At 39.6% G+C, this 15835-nt stretch overlaps 1 long non-coding RNA gene across 1 annotated transcript in view; it reads right to left on the bottom strand.

The window, feature by feature from the left end:
• The window catches only part of LOC134342340 (uncharacterized), a 37502-nt gene extending 35437 nt beyond the window's left edge, over positions 1 to 2065 (bottom strand). The window contains exon 1 of the long non-coding RNA XR_010017003.1: positions 1881 to 2065. This is a non-coding gene — a long non-coding RNA (uncharacterized LOC134342340). The remainder of the gene's footprint in view (positions 1 to 1880) is intronic.
• Between the last annotated feature and the right edge of the window lie 13770 nt (positions 2066 to 15835).

A 15835-nucleotide genomic window follows, 5' to 3' on the forward strand; every position in this document is an offset into this window, starting at 1 on the left:
GTGCAGAAAAGATTAAACAAGGATGTGCTGGGACTGAATGGCTTGAGTTATAAGAAATAACTGAATAGGCTGGCCTAGCAGTACTCCCTGCAGAGAAAGAGGCTGTGGGGTGACCTTGTCAAGATTTATAAAATCATGAGGGGCATAGAAAGATATGGTGAATAGTCACAGACTTTTTCCCAGAGTGGGAAAGTCTGGAACTAGAGGGTGTAGGTTTAAGGTGAGAGGGGGAAAATTTTGAAGGGGACCAGGGAATGAACTACCAGAGAAAGAGGCAAAGTGGGTACAATAACAAAAGAGGCAGGAGCACTGATAGGTAGATAGGAAAGGTTTAGAGTTGGAGTTCACAACCTTTTTTATACCATAGATCAATACCATAAAGCAAGGGGTCCATGGACCCCAGATTTAAAGGGATTTGAACCAAAGACAGGCAAATGGGACTGACTCAGGGTGCACCTTAGTTTTTATGGATGAATTGGTGCAAGGGACCTGATTCAGTGGTGTTTGACTATTTAGACAGAAACAATTTTGTGGGAATAATTTGTGAGAGACTGAAGCTGTTGAAGGAATCAGTCACTGCTATTTGAGAGCAATTAGTCATGAGAAATCGGCTTGATTTGTGACAGGTAGGTAAACTCAAAAATCTTTATTACATTATTCAGTTTGCAACTTGATTTTATTATGAAGGAGCATTGGTAGTTTCATGTAACTTTTTTCTGTGATAAAAGATTTAAAATTTAAACTTGCTTGGTGCTGTCATTTTTTTCTTAATGCAATAGGCATCATAGTTTTGAGCAATAGGTTACCCCCGGTCAAACTGCATGACGTCTGCTTGCAACAAAGGTTTTATCATTTTCTAAAACTATCATCCATATTAAAACTCGCTTTAAAGGGGGTAAAGAGCGCGTGGCTTTCTAACATTCGCGTTAGAAAGAAATATCATTCAACTCATCAAAGGTAAAGTCATAAATATTCTATTTCAAGAAGACATTTAAGATGGCACGCTGCTGTCTGTGACAAGTCTATTTAAAACTGTTTTTGAAAATAGCGTGCTGCAGCTCGCAGAGCTGGACAGTGCTTACAGCTGCTCACTGTCATCATTCAATGACCCCGATGTCACGAGAGGAGGAACCTGACCTTATTTTCCATAAGGGGTGAATATTGGATATAATCTTTGACAACACTGATGGAACCTGCCGCCGCACCGCGAGTCGTGTGTACTTTAAGCATACAGCTGGATTACTTTGGGGATTTAAATGCCGGGCCAAGGACAGAGAGAATATTAAACACCCTCCCAGTTTATGAGAACTGATCACCTATTATCAGGCAATGATACTCGGCCGCGGAGAATCCATTGCAAAAGGCGTCACTCTTAGGCTAGCTGGCTTTTCAGGTTGTTCACCACGTCTCACAACCGCTTCAAACCTAGTATTTTGCGAGTGTAAATTTCTCCGCTGATTTCAAGCGAAAATAAACCAGAAAGCTTCAATCGGCGTGTTAAACGTGACTGGGGGGATTTTTGACATTTGATGGATTGAAGCCTGGTTTTAACAATTCAGTTAACAACTTTGTGGGGAAACTCAGCATAATAAATGTCTTCATTGGCCAGATAAGGTTATGTTGGCATCCTATGTCGTTGTTACTCTTTGCTTGTAGAGCACTGCGCTAGCTGTACGTGGTGGAGTCTCATACTTACTTTCGGCTTGTGTTTCCGGGGACAGGTTCCTCCGTATCGGTGCGTTAAACTACCGACTGGCGGAACCGACAAAGAGGCAGAATTAAAACCTTCCTTTGTGTTGCTTCTGGTCTCTTTCGAAACTCATCCCGGTTTTGCGGGCGAACAGGAAAAGACTAGGCAATTACAAAATTAACATTGTTACCTGCAAACTGGATCAAGGTGTTCCACAAAGCAGTTACCCGACCCGTGTTTGCTTTCTCCAGTGCAGAAGAGACCACGCTGTGAATATCAAATGCTAGATGGGCGAGGTTGGAAGAACTGGAGGTGAATTACTGCTTAACCTGGAAAGACTGTTTGGTGGGAAAGGGATGGTTAAAGGCCAGCTCCTATGGTTGTATGGGGAAGATGCAGAAGGGGAGTGGTTGCTGGTGACAGAAAAGCAAAGGAGCAATAGTTTCATCATGCTTGGGAGAGGGGGGTGCGTGGAGAAAACGTATCAGATGGTTGAATCTCACTGAATAACTTGGATCCTTCTGTTGCCTGTAATTTTAATTCTCTATCCCATTCTCTCTCGGTGGCCTCCTGCACTTAATTAAGGATCAATTGTTGAGGAACAGCATCTTATCTAAAGGGTTCAATACAGAATTATAAAGCTTTAGATAATATTTTGCTGTCTGTTTCGGAATCTGTCTATTTCTGTCTGTAATATTGTTTTTTCTCCCCACCCCCACCCGCCCAGTATTGCACAGTTTTAGTATTCAAAGGCATTAACTGTCCCCCTTTACTGGCTGTTGTTCATTTTCTCTCTCTCTCCAATTGCTCATTATGACCTATCTACCAGTTGATCGCTACTGCTCATCTCCATGGCAACCCAGGCTCCTCACTATTATTGACATTCTAGTTGTCCTGTGTATCCCTCCCCACCTGCTCTGCTGCTTAACACTAACTTTTCTCTCTTCCCAGGTTCTGACAAAGCATCTTTGACATGAAGCATTAATGCTGTTTCTCTTTCCATAGGAGCTGTCTAGGCTGATGCATGTTTTCTGTTTTTATTTGTGCTGTTTCTGTAAGTATATATAAATTATTGTGTGATGCTGCTGCTTTATGCAAATATTCTTCTTCACAGTTATATCCCAGTGGTTTGTGTGTGTGTTTGTTTTGAGAAAGGAACAGGAAGATTGCACAAAACCACTTCCCATTCCACTCCACACCACTTTTATTTCAACTATCAAATCGGATGAAAATGTGCTATTGTCTTATTGCTTCTGTTTCTGTATATGTTGCTGAACTTGATTTTGCCAGGCATTTGTTTACTTATACGGTCCCCTCTCCCGAAAGGCTGACAAGCTATTAAACATGGTAGTCCTTCTAAGGATCCAAACGTTTCTCTCCAATTAGCTTATCTGATAAAATGTGTCCTTGGACAATTATCAGATTAAAATCATTGTGAAAGGGAAATTATTGTTTGCAATGGTTGCAGTATTTATTAAGCAGAATTCCAGTGACATATGGGGGAATGGGAGGGCAGATTTAAAGCAATGGGGGGGGGTGGAATTAAAACGTATTTAACTTTTCCTCAGTGATTCATAGTTGATGCTGGCCTGTAACCCACTTGGAAATATCTGACAAAGATTCTTATCACATGAAACAAGTGGCCCTTCAGATCCACCGCAAACATTGGCATTTCTGCCTTCAATCATTAGATTTCTTTGAGTGTGGTGCATTCCACAATAGCCTCTACTGGTGAATGAGACGATAACTGGAGAGGCAGTGTAGCAGACTTCTTAATTTTGGCACCTTTGCTGTGTTCCTTAGCATCAGAATATGAAAATACTTCCTCCTGGAAAGTGTACTAATTTTAAATCAAGCGTATTATTCTCTCCCTATTCTAATCAGCCCAAGGAAAAAATGGCATTTTCTGACAAGTAGAGCAAACTGAGGTTTGCAGAGCCTCACTCTTACTCTGATGATCAAGTGATTTGGGACAATAGTTTCCTTTTGCTCTGGGCTATTTTAATTTGAGCTACACATTTAATGAGATGACATGTTTTCAAATAATTTTAACCAGAGTTGTACTTTTCCCCAAGGTAGAAAGGTTAATATGAAGGGACATAATTTTAAGGTGATTGGAGGAGAGTACAGGGGGGACACCAGAGGTAGGTTCCAAAGGTGGTGGTCGAGATGAATACATTAGGGATTTATAGACAGGCACATTGATGAAGAAAAATAGAGAGCTATGTGGGAGGGAGGGGTAAGACTAATCCTGAAGTAGGTTTCAAAAAGTTGGCACAACATTGTGTGGGCCAAAGGACCTGGTCTATGTTCCATAAACCACTCAAACAAGATAGTTGACCTTCACCTTATTATTGAGATCAGTTGTTGAATACACTCAATCTTTACTGTTAAGTGTTCCATTCCTTCACTTGAACTGTCTGAAACATATACAGTTCTACACTTTCAATGTTTCTGTTATGTGCAAACTTTAAATTTCAAGTGTTTTTAGGGGGAACTTACTACACATATGTTATGCACACCCAAGCCCATGCTTGCTCAATATGGTTAATGATGATTCAGGCTCCTATTGTAGACAGTCACCGCACAATAAGCAGTGAAGACAGTGCATGGACTAGCTTTCTGATCCAATGTTCATATTAAAGTTCTAAACGTCGCCACTTGTGAGGGTGACTGTAACTTACTTTTGAGCTCGTGATGCTTTGATATATATCAGCTATTTCTAAATTTTAATAAAACATGCTATGGATTGCACAGGCCCTTTCAACTTCAGATTAAGTGAAATTTGATCTCACATTAACCAATGTCTGATCTTGATAGCATTCACCATTTATAGCACACATGCCCGCACAGAGAATTCAGAGATATAACGGCAGTTTGCTGAAAATATCAGATATTCATTCATCTGAAAAAACATCAATATAACGATGTAGAAAAAAATACAAGTAAACTGCAGAACTGGCCAGGCTCCAATCTGAATTGTTGCTCAAAGGCAGTTTGGGAACTGCAAAAAGGCGCTCTCTTCCTGAGCCATGAAATTTGCACATTTGCGTGTTTACACTAGCGTGCGATTACCTTGGCAGCATATTGTGTGGAGCACCTCGCAGACCAAAGGCAAATCTGCCAGTCTTAATGACACTAAGCTTCAGGATTCATGGATAAACATCAGACTCAATTATACATATATCTTTGCAATCTACCGATTTTTTTTCTCAAACTGGTAACAACACAAAATAGAATAAACAGGAAAATACTACCTTGTGTTCAAGTATGATGCCAAAAGAAACGTATGGCTGTTTTGAGAATTTTTAAAGTATTGACTCCATCTGCACCTCGCATTTCTGCTCATCAAGTTGTGCCAGTTCACACTGAGCGGCAGGCTTCTGTGCTAACAAAATGATTAGAATAAATTACCAAGGGGTCAAGGGATCCCCTTGGGAAATAACCATCTTTCCATGGCAATAAAAGTGAGCAATTAAACATTCCTACTGAGAACTCAAACATCCTTTTTTTGCTTATGTTCCAGTATTGCAATGATATGCATAAATTGCAGAGCATTGTTTTTATTTATATATATATATATATACACACACACACACACACACATATATATATACATACATGCATACACACACACACACACACACGCGGCCAAAGAAATCACTTAAGTTAATAGTTTGTAAAAATTTTTTTTAGCTTGGTTTAACCCTTGATGACCTATCAGTCATGTTATGGTGGACAATACATCTCCACGACTGTTTATCATCCTTTTCATGAAGCAAAGCTCTTTTTCACATGAATGTGTTGTGCGCCTGCTTCTTGGAGGCCAAGATACAGCCTCCAGCTCAATCCCCTTATGTAAGTATATGCACAGCTAGAGATATGTTTCTTGTTCAATTCACCATGGCTCGAGAATTTAGAGTCAAACAGCTAATCAAAAATAACCTACATTAACCTACACACTTTTCAAGTGACTTTTTTCATAAAAATAAAATTAATATTTTGGAATAAGCAGTATAATAGAATCTTCACAGATTTGCATGTACTGCAGCAACTATGTATATATTTCCCAAACTCTTAGGTTTTTACTGAAAATAGAATGACTTTAGTTATAAAAATCAAAAAAAAACCCAAAGACGATGGAAATCCAGAATAAAAACACAAAATGCTGGAAACATGCCACAGATTAGGCAGCATCGGTGGAAAGTGAAAGAATTAATATTTTGGGTTGAAGACCCTGTATTGGAATTAGGAACTGAAATTAGCATGAAGTAGCTAAAATTTTTTGGGATGTATATTAGGACATAAGGAAATATCCACAATAGGATAACGCTAGGGTTGCCAGGGGGATAAATTGCATAGTTTATTTGGTCTGTGTGTCAGTGGAGAGAGTTGGAGAATGACAGCAACAAACATGAGAGCAGTCAGTGAAAATACAAAACAAGGGAATGTAAACAGTCCAAAATGTAAGACTATAGGACATTCTCAGAAGTCCAGAGAAAGAAGAATGAGGCCCCTATCATATCTGGTGACTTGCATAAGAAATGGCCAGTTCTGATAAAAAGCAAGTTACCTGTGACCGTAAAATTCATTATCATGCCTAGAAGGCTGCAATACACCAAGAGAAAAAAATGCTCCTTGGGTTTATATTCTGCAATTTCATAATAGTCGCAGTGACAATATCTCATCTATTTCTCATCCCTCTAACATCACTCATTCTGCTCACGGATGGGAAAAGGATATCATTGCCTGGGTCCTCAGCTTCTACCCCACCAGTTTCCACATTCAGTGAATCATCCTTCTGCAGTTTGAATAGGGTTCCATCACCAGACTCATCTTTCTATTCCCTTTCGGAATTGATAAGGCACTTGGCTTCGCAATTCCCTGATTTACACTCTCATCTCTACCAACTGTTTTTGTAATATGCTTCCAATGAGATGTAACAATTCCATTCCCACTATCCAGGGATCCAGCAGTCCTCCCAGCTGAAGCGATGTTTGACTTACACTTCTCATCAAGTTATAGAGCATGTACAGCATGGATACTGGCCTTTTGGACCAACCAGTCCACGGTGATCACATTGTCCACTCAGCTAGTCCTAACTTTTTGCATTCAGCCCTCCAATCTTTACCCCTTCATGTACTAATCCAAGTGCTCCTAAAATAAAAAATATTGTCCTTCCCCCAAACACTTCCACTGGAAGCTCATCCTACTTACTTACCATCCTCTGTGTGGGGAAAAATACCCCTCAGGTTCCTTTGAAATCTTTCCCCTCTCACCCTATATGTATGCCCTCTAGGTTTGAACTCCCCTAGCCTGGGAAAATAACTGCTACTCTCCACCTTATGTATTCCTTTCATAATTTTAAAGACCCTCATTCTCCTATATTCCAAGGAATTACAACCTAGCCTGGCTAATCTCCTTCCTTTAGCTTGGGTCTCCAGTCCATTAACATCTTCATAAACCTTTCCTGCACTCACCATGTTAACCATGTTTTAGGGTGATCAAACAGTACTCCAAATGCACCAACAACTTGTACAACTACAACATGATATCCCAACTCCTATTCTCAGTGCCCTGACTGATGAAAGCCAGAATGCTAAACACTCTCTTTTACTACCTTGTCTATCTGTGACACCATTTTCAACAAACTACGCCCTTGTGCTCCTAGGTCTTGTGTTCCATTATACTCTCTAGGGTTCTACTTTTCATAGTGTAAGTCCTATACTGGTTTGACTTTCCAAAATGCATCATCTCCCATTTACCTGTATTGAAGTTCATTTGCCACTCATCCTACTTCCTTCACTGATTAATATCCCTTGTAATCTATGATAACGTTCTTCAACAACACCTCCTAACTTTCTGTCATTCACAAACTTACTCATCAAGCCTTGAACATCCACATTCAAATTATTTCTAAATAACAAAACAACAAGCTCCCAGCTATTGTTGTCACCAGCCTCTATTTTGAGACATAACCTTCAACCACCACCCTCTGCTTCCTACCTTCGAGCTAATTTTGAATCCACCTACTAGCATGATTATAGCGATGCCTAAAATAAGCTGAAGGAACAACAATTCATGTCCCATCTGAGCAGCATTCATAAGGAAAATATAAATCAACAAATTATTCACAACTTTTGTAAGAACAAATATAATTAGAGCAAAAGGTCATTGTAGTGCAAAGTGGTCATAGTGTTGCTATCCTGAGCTTTTGATTAGTGTTGTACAGGTTGGTTCAAGTAATATATGTGTAACACTTGCTTCGCCTAGCAGCTTAATATAGGGGGTGATAACCCCCTGCACGACCAAACTTAAGAAATCTCGTTTGGGTGGATGCTGCATGATGTGTCCCCTGTTACAAATCAGTACCCTGAAATAACAAACAGTACACAATATGTGATTAAACAATTAAGCTTTATAACTCTTACTTTGACTATATGGTTAGTAGAGAAACAAAATATAAAAGAAAAAGGGCCCAAATCGTAAGATTTAATAATAAACAGTCTGTGCACAAAGTTGGAGCTCATGCAGTTCAGTAGTCCTTCTTCCACCATCGGTCTCCTCCGAGCGTTGTCGACCTTTGGACCCCTGCTCCAAGTCCACCCCATCCAGCGGTCTACCAAATCTCTCCATTCCTGTCTTCTCTCTTCATATCTCTCTTCCCCCTCTGGCAAAAGCCCGCAAAATCAACTGCTTCCAGAATCACAAGACACAGCAACAATCTCTCAACGGCTAACATGCATCCTGTTATCTCCAACCATAACCCAAACATTGCTGCTACAGAGAAACCGTTACCTCAGCAGTAAACATTACAAAGAAGCCATTACATTAGCAGTGAAACCTTACAGCGCGTTATGTATGTTTGAAGTGAAGTTGCTGTTTTTGAACCTGGTGGTGAGAGATTTAGGGCTACTGCAGCTTGTGTCCAATGGTAGTTTTCGAAGTTGCCATGATGCAAATGGGTGAAATCTTTGATGATGGGTGTAGCCTTCTATATACTACTGATGTTACTTTTCACATTCCTTGGTCTATATTCTCACTCTCTAATTGCTCCCAGTCTATAGCTTCTGTTCCATTTTTCTCTGTCTAACTACCTCCATTAACCTATTGACACTATAGCATCTACAACATCACCCTAGCTTCACCCTTTTAAAACAAGAGGGCATAGATTAAGGTGAGATTGAGGACTGAGGAACTTCGTGGGAAAGATTTTTTTTCTAGCCCCTCAAAGAATGGTTAATGATAATGGGATGCTGTTTCAGAGGCAATGATGGAATCAGATGCATTACTTCATTTCAGCAGCTTTAGACAGACACTTAAATAGGCAAAGCATAGAAGGATATGGTCTTAATGAAGGTAAAGGAATAAATGTAGATGGTCAAAATGGTCGGCATGAACATGATGGCAATGAATCGTGTTTCTGTGCTATTCAACTCTATATTCCTTTGTTATAATCACCTCTTTCCCCATCTTCTCTGCATTTAAAACTAACTTGTTGTCTCACGTCCCCAGTTCTGGTGAGGGGTTAGTCATAAACCTGAAACCTCAACACTGCTTCTCTTTCCACAGATGCTGCACACACTGCTGAGTTCTTTCAACATTTTCTCTTTAACTTTAAGCGAGCTTTGGAAAATGTTTTAGGAAATTTTAATCAAGATATCATTTAATTTGCATTAAATAAGTGCTTCTTGTCAGTGGACCTGAGATCTGGCTTCCATTAACTGATTGTCTTCTGAGCAATGAAGTTTGCCTCACAGAAGTTGGCAACATGAGCTGTTTCATTGCAGAACCTGTTACCTGTGAGAAATGCATCTCCAGCCCCACCAGGATTATTTACAGAATTTCATCTCCCAAGAATGATGGCAACATTCATGGACATTCCTATAATACCACAGAATTTTAAAAAATTGCAATTTACCTATTTTAATAACACCTTGATTGTCCAAATTATATGTTTATTGGAAGGACCAATATGACTTTTTACCTATTCTATATGAAAGTAAAAACTACTGGAAATACTCAACAGGTCTCTGTAAAAATAGAATTACCATTTCATTTGACCGCTTTGGTTGTTAATTACTGTCTAATTATAAATGGATCTAAGTGTACAATTGTTCCCTCAAACACCAATAAAAATTTTATGCCTGTTTGGAAGAAGTATTGTTTATGAGTTCAACATTTTGCTTTAACTTGTTATGTAACCCATTTATTTTAAAATGGGTTAACTAAGTGGCCACTTTATTAGGTACATCTATTAGATTAGATTAGATTATGAGGACATGCAGTCCTCTTTTATTGTCATTTAGTAATGCATGCATTAAGAAATGATACAATGTTCCTCCAGTATGATATCACAGAATCACAAGACAGACCAAGACTGAAAAACTGACAAAAACCACATAATAATAACATATAATTACAACAGTGCAAGCAATACCATAATTTGATAGAGAACAGACCATAGGCACAGTAAAAAAAAGTCTCAAAGTCTCTCGAAAGTTCCATTATCTCACGCAGAAGGTAGAAGGAAGAAAACTCTCTCTGCCATGAGCTTCCAGTGCTGCAAGCTTGCCGATGCAACATCCTGGAAGCACCCGACCACAGTCCAACTCTGAGTCCATCCGAAAACTTCGAGCCTCCGACCAGCCCCCCAACAGTGAGCACCGAGCACCATCTCTGCCAAGTGCTACGACCCCAGCCCCGGCCGCCAGCAACAGGCAAAGCCGAGGATTTGGGGCCTTCCCCTCAGAGATTCTCGATCGCACAGAAGCAGCGGCAGCGAACAGGGCATTTCAGAAGTTTCTCCAGATGTTTCTCTGTGCATCTCATGTCTGTCTCCATCAAATCATAATTGTGCACGGCATCCTACTTACAAATACCGATATCTTTCACCGGAGAGGCCGCACACGCTGCGTCGCGCCGCCATCTTCTCCTCCCTCCCTACACCTGCCCGTTAATGCAAATATCTAATCAATCATGTGACAGCAACTGAACATACAAAAGCATGTAGACCTGGTCGAGAGGCTCAGTTGTTGTTCAGACCAAACATCAGAATGGGGAAGAAACATGATTTAAGTGACTTTAACCATGGAATAATTATTGGTGCCAGATGGGGTAGTTTGAGCATCTCAGAAGCTGCTGATCTCCTGGGATTTTCATGCACAACAGTCTCTGGAGTTTATAGAGTATGGTGTGAGAAACAAAAACCATCCAGTGAGCGGCAGTTCTGAGGGTGCAAAACCCTTTTTATTAACAGGTTAGAGGAAAATGGCCAGACTGGTTCAAGCTGACAGGAAGATGACAGTCTATCATATGACCACACATTCCAACAGCAGTGTGCAGAAGAGCATCTCTGAACACACAACATGTTGAACTTGAAAGTGAATGGGCTACAGCAGCAGCAGTGGAACACCACACTGGGTTTAAAGGTGTACCTAATAAAGTGGCCACTGAGTGTACAGTGTAGTAGAAATTTGGAACAGCCGCTAGCCTATTATATGCTTCCTACAGAGCTATATAGAAAATGCATTGTCAAAAGCCCTTTCAGCCCAGCTCCATTCAAGTCTCCTCCATTGCCTTCTCATATGACTCTTAAAATATTTTAAAACTCCTAATCCTTATTCCTCTGGTGCTTGCTCATTTCATTATTACTCCATTCTGATGCCTACATATACTTGTTGCTGCAGTTAATGCCCTGTAATCATGAGCTTTACATTTTTAATGCTCTCCTGATTTGAAGACATTAATTTTCTCCCTCTAAAGAAACTGCCTGAGAAGCCCCACATTTCCAATACTTTCTATCTTTAGCTTGGCTAATGCTTTGTTTTCTAAATCCCTGTTCCATTTTTGATGGCTAATTTACATTGATGGCTTCTAGTTTTACCCTTCCTTACAAATGGAAAATCTCTTTTATGGTACACTTTCATAATTGTAAAGTCTCTGTTAGTCACTGGCACTAAACAATATATTTCACTGGGCTGCTAGAAAGTCCTCAGGTTGAAAAAAAAGTGAAGTTAAGTATTTGTGCTAGAAGTGTGACTACCAATTGCTTGTTCAGTTCAGACTGCAACCAATAATTCAGTTTCAGCTCTGGCCTGGTCCAACAATCCAGAGACCCGAGTTCCAAAACGTCGGCTGTGGAATTTAAATTCAATTAATTGTCGGGAGTTATCTATTTGCAATCATGACTACAAAAACTACCGGACTGTTATCAAAACATTTCTTTTCACTCATACTTCAGGACAGTAAATCTGTCATCCTTATCAGGTTTGGTCCATGCGTGACCATCACACCCACCAATATGGTTGACTCTGGAAAGGTAATTAGTTTAAGGGCAGATTGGTATGGGCAACGCATGATAACCTTGCCATTGATGCCTAGATTTCATGAATCCACCCACACCTTTCCAAATAAAAGCTGCTAGCCTTGAGCAGAAAATGCGTGTGCGCATGTGTGTTGATACTGCAAAGAAGAAGGAGCTAACAAAAGATGACCACCTAAACAATCAAGATGAATAGATTCAAAAGAATATTCTACAGCTAAGGATCCTTAAACTATCTCTATAGGGAGATTGGAATATAGATTTACAGTCAAGCTATAAAATGAATAGGCAACAGAGGAGTGGAATTCATTCTGTCCATAGCATCTGGTATACAAAAAACTGCTGTAACTATAACATAGGAATTCATATGTACACTCTGTGACCACTTTATTTATCATTTTCACCAGATCACAACATTGCAAGCATAATCCTCTTAGCAACAAAAACAATTTGCTCATAAAAGCTACTTTCTAAACCTTAATAGCTGCTAGGCTAATAACATTCGAAGATATGGTTAGATTTTCAAATAGCATAAAAAGCAATTTGAAATATGTATTTGATATCTTGACAAATTTCAGGCCATTAAAATGTTAAATGATGATTAATAGATATATAAGTATGGGTTTATTAGTTATAATTTTGCATGATTATGATAACCCATGGTATAAACTGCCATAAACCTCTTAATATATTGAATTACATTTTTTGAAGCTGTGAGTAGCATCCAGAAGTGAATCATTGCAAGTTTTTAGAATTTAAATGTAATATTTGTCCTTCCAATAAACATATAATTTAGATAATCAATGTGTTATTAAAATCCCATATAATGTAATATTTATCTACCTCCACTGCAAATCTCCATCAATTGTTGGAAATAAAACCTTATATAACTACATGATATAATCTATGAGATGTCAACTGTTAAATATGGAGGCATTTCACTGCAAACCTGTTGGGTAGCTCAGGACTCTTGTAATTCAGACATTTAGTGGAACTCATCAACAAATTCCCTACGATCATCATGGTATCAGCTAGTGGAGCTTCACTGATTGCAAACCCCATCTCAGCTTTGGTAATAGCCCATATAATTCATGCCAGGTTAGAGTGAAAGTGTGGGGGGGGGGGAGAAAGGAGAGATATCATGATCAAGAGAGCACAGAGAGAGATTGAGATAGAGAGATTACGAGAAGCATATAGAGATTAAGAGAGAAAGATAGAGATACTGTAAATCTCAAATTCAAGATAAGTATTTAATTGGTATAATTTCTATTTTGAAAAGATCATTACTCATTAATTGCTCATGATCATTATACCTGGTGAAATAGCATTATCAGCTATGATGGTATCTTAAGACCCAGAAGTATTCATTCTATTTAGCAGGAAAATAGAATGGTCCAGTCCTCTCAGAAAATTCTGTGCCAGACGCTTTTGTGGATCTGAAGGAGCTGTCCTGCTGTCCTCCACATTCCCAACAACATATGGTTCTACAGCTATCTTTGCAGCACCCAGTTCCACCTCTCCCTACCACTTCACACTATCCAATTTGTCATGTCCATGTCTTCTGCACAACTGTTAAATATCTAGCAAGTTTCATCAGACTTTGGAAATAACAAAATCACTGAAGTCTCCACGTAACATAAATTCCATTCTCCTCTGAATATTCTCTTAGTTCAGCCTGAGTGTTGTCAAAACACCTTTTTTATTCTAACCTGGATTTCTAACCCTGTAAATATTCTGCCACCAGGACTACTTCAGATTAGTTCATCCCACTGATTAAACCTTCATTCACACTCTTTTTATATTGTGGCTTATTTCATTGGACATTCCAGCAACCTCTCATCTACTCTTCCCCATAACCTCCTGTTCAAATGCTGCATTCATGAATAATCTTATTCATTTGTTGCCCCTATATTTAATGTGCTCCCTCCAAGTGTCCCCTCACTCAATACACTGGCCCATGTTAGCCTCAAATTTACAAAAAAATCAACCTTACCTTCAAACATCTCCAAGACCTCACCCCTCTCTTTCCCCAAAACCTCTTCCAGCTCTCCATCCTATGCCAACAGGTCTCTCGTGATCCTCTGAATTTAATCACCTCACCATTTGTTGCTGCACTTTCATGCACATAGACCTAAGGTCTAGAATTCTTGCCTTCTCCATCTCGCTCCCAACTTCTAGGATGCTTCTTAATACCAATCCCTCCAAGCTTTTGATCGTCATTTCTACTTTTTTCCCTATGTGACTCAGTGTGAAATTTTGTGCAACACCTTTGAACATTGATTACATTGAAGGACACTATATGCATTGTTATAATCCCTCTAACAATATAGTCATAGTCATAGTTTATTGATCCCAGGGAAATTGGTTTTCGTTACAGTTGCACCATAAATAATAAATTGTAATAGAACCATAAATAGTTAAATAGTAATATGTAAATTATGCCAGTAAATTATGAAATAAGTCCAGGACCAGCCTATCGGCACAGGGTGTCTGACCCTCCAAGGGAGGAGTTGTAAAGTTTGATGGCCACAGGCAGGAATGACTTCCTATGACGCTCAGTGCTGCATCTCGGAGGAATGAGTCTCTGGCTGAATGTACTCCTGTGCCCACCCAGTACATTATGTAGTGAATGGGAGACATTGTCCAAGATGGCATGCAACTTGGACAGCATCCTCTTTTCAGACACCACCGTCAGAGAGTCCAGTTCCATCCCTACAACATCACTGGCCTTACGAATGAGTTTGTTGATTCTGTTGGTGTCTGCTACCCTCAGCCTGCTGTCCCAGCACACAACAGCAAACATGATAGCACTGGCCACCACAGACTCATAGAACATCTTCAGCATCGTCCAGCAGATGTTAAAGGACCTCAGTCTCCTCAGGAAATAGAGACGGCTCTGACCCTTCTTGTAGACAGCCTCAGTGTTCTTTGACCAGTCCAGTTTATTGTCAATTCGTATCCCCAGGTATTTGTAATCCTCCACCATGTCCACACTGATCCCCTGGATGGAAACAGGGGTCACCGGTACCTTAGCTCTCCTCAGGTCTACCACCAGCTCCTTACTCTTTTTCACATTAAGCTGCAGATAATTCTGCTCACACCATGTGACAAAGTTTCCTACCGTAGCCCTGTACTCAGCCTCATCTCCCTTGCTGATGCATCCAACTATGGCAGAGTCATCTGAAAACCTCTGAAGATGACAAGACTCTGTGCAGTAGTTGAAGTCCGAGGTGTAAATGGTGAAGAGAAAGGGAATATTTAGAAAAAATTATCAATTCTAAATCATAAAAATGATGTGCGCTGGTTATCAGTGCCTTTTCCAAATGGTTACTTTTTATGTATTTTGAAGGCTAATTGATCATTAAGGGGCTTTCATATAACCTGATCTATGTCCCCCCCCCCCATGTCCAGTATCTTATCATTACTAGAATTCACTGATTGTATTAGAAAGGGGACAATGGCTCCTTTCTTCTGCTCAGAAACACCAAATTCCATTAACTAAATTAAGACAAAATCTGAGTCATTGCTGTTGTGTTCTTATCAGGATGGTTTGCCCATTGAATCAGCCAACCAGAAATTTTATCAGATTCCTACTCTACACCATACTTAATCTGTACATATAACTAGTTAGTTTTCTTGCCTTTGTAAAGGGCATCACAGTGATCTACTAAATTTAAGATATTTTGTGGTGAACAAGGTAATCTGGACTCAGCCTTTAAAATCTAGCTCTTCTATGAGCAATTTTTTTTGTTATTTATTTCCCTTTTCTTTCTAGACAATGAATTGCAAGTGGCATATTTTGCAACATTTAGTAATACCAA

This window comes from Mobula hypostoma, chromosome 2 (assembly GCF_963921235.1).
Source record: "Mobula hypostoma chromosome 2, sMobHyp1.1, whole genome shotgun sequence".
Classification (NCBI taxonomy): domain Eukaryota; kingdom Metazoa; phylum Chordata; class Chondrichthyes; order Myliobatiformes; family Myliobatidae; genus Mobula; species Mobula hypostoma.